Raw genomic sequence first — 2,042 nt, 5'->3', positions numbered from 1 at the left:
CCTGGTGCGGAGCGGGGAAACGGGACATCTGGTGCGCCCCCCCCCCCGGCCCCTCGCAAAATAAGAAAAAAAGCAGGTTCGAGGAAACCTTGGTTTCATTTGCTGCCGTTTGCCGGGTTGGCGGTGGAGCCCCTAATTAGCTCCATCTCTGCAGGAGACCCCTGGGACCTCATTAGGCATTTCAATTAGTGAATAGCCAGAGCTGCGGAGGGAGAGGGGGCTGGGGGCCGTTTGATCAAGATGGCTGCAATTAAGCAAGCGGGCGGAGGTGACAGAAGTAACCCCGCTTCCAGCGGGGAGAGCCCGGAGCTGGCTCCCAGATGCTGCCCGCGCACCGGAGCGAGCTCTCCCAGGAGCTTGCTCTCGATGGTGCTTAACGAGCAGTTCCCCAGCAATAAAAACCCCACGAGAGGTGCTGCGTGTTTCGGGCCAGGCTGGTGGCACAGATGCCACCCTTCAGCCGAGGTTTGAAACCTGCTCTTCCCGTACGTCGTGTTTCTGGGCAGGGACAGGCTCATGGGCACGTCCTCCACCCCGTCCCCGTGCCGGGACGTCCCGGCCGTGACGCAGCCCGGCTCCCTGGCCACCCCAAGCACCGTTCCGCAGTAATTGCTCACCCACAGGCGTGAGCCAGGAGCCATCGGGCGCTTCCTGAGCTTCGTTTCACCCCGGGAACGGGCGCTAACGATGGCGAAGGTGTCATTTCCCAAGGGCGCAGCAGCCCGTTCCCAATTCCAGCTGCGTCATTCTCCCAACTGCTCCCAGCCTTCCCGCCTCCGGCTGAGCCGGGAGAGCGTCGGGGACCCTGTCCCTGGCACGACGATATTCCCTGTCCCTGGCACGACGATATTCCCCATCCCTGGCACATCAATGTTCCCGGTCCCTGGCACGACGATATTCCCCGTCCCTGGCACAATGATATTCCCTGTCCCTGGCACATCAATGTTCCCGGTCCCTGGCATGACGATATTCCCTGTCCCTGGCACGACGATATTCCCTGTCCCTGGCACATCGATGTTCTCAGTCCCTGGCACGATGATGTTCCCGGTCCCTGGCACGACGATATTCCCCGTCCCTGGCACAATGGTGTTCCCCATCCCAGCCACTTTGTGCCTCTTGGCAAAGGCAGGATCCGGCTGTCCCACCTCTCCCGGCTCTTCCCACCCTCCCTCCTGCTGCCGACACTCCGTGGGACACCATGACATTCCCTCCCTGACCTTTTTTCCCTTCTTTGGATGCAGTTGGGCTGCACCCTATGAAAAAAAAAGTCTACAAAGCAGGACCAGGGAGCACGCAGTGGCAGATGCCTCATTTCCTCGGGGGACCAAAGGAAAAATCGGGAATCGTTGGCCACAAATTTGGGGTTTCTTTTTGTTGCAAAGTTGAAAAGTGAATTCTTGTAACCGGGAAATCCTGCACGGGAGCTCCCCGGGAGCTCGGCGCGTGGCTCCCCCTGCATCCGGGGCTGCCCCAGCTCGATTCCAGCTCCCAGCTCTGAGGATAAGTTAAGCGCGGTGGGAAACATGGCCTAAAGCTTGTCCAAAAAAGAGAAGAGGGGCGACCACAACCCCTCGCCCCCCGAGCCCAGGCTGGAACACGCTGGATATTCAGGTCCTCCCCCAACAAAGACAAATCCCCAGAATTTTCCTCGTCCTGAAGCACCTCCCAGAGGACAAAGCCAACCCTGCTCCGGGATCGGCTTTCTGCCGACAACCGGTCTCAATGCCATGCTTCCCTCCCATTTCCCATCCCATTTTTCCATATCGTTGCATATCCGTGGAGGACACGGAGACCCCACCGTCGGCCTGGTTCATCCAAGACAGCTTCCGTGTGCTCACGTCAGAGCGGGGCAACGCCCGGCTGCTCGTGCCCCCTTCTCCAGGAGGGGCGAAGCCAAGAGGGCTTTGGTGGCCAGTTGCTTCTCTCCTCATGGGGGGATAATCCGGGCCGATCTCGGTTTAGGAGCACTGCAAAAGCATCAGAACAGATGTTCCTTGTCCGTATGGGAAAATGCCGAGTAAAACAAAGAAATATTCTCCTGC

Source organism: Egretta garzetta, unplaced genomic scaffold (genome assembly GCF_000687185.1).
Source record: "Egretta garzetta isolate BGI_Z169 unplaced genomic scaffold, ASM68718v1 scaffold1162, whole genome shotgun sequence".
NCBI lineage: Eukaryota > Metazoa > Chordata > Aves > Pelecaniformes > Ardeidae > Egretta > Egretta garzetta.
This window is presented reverse-complemented; position numbering follows the sequence as displayed.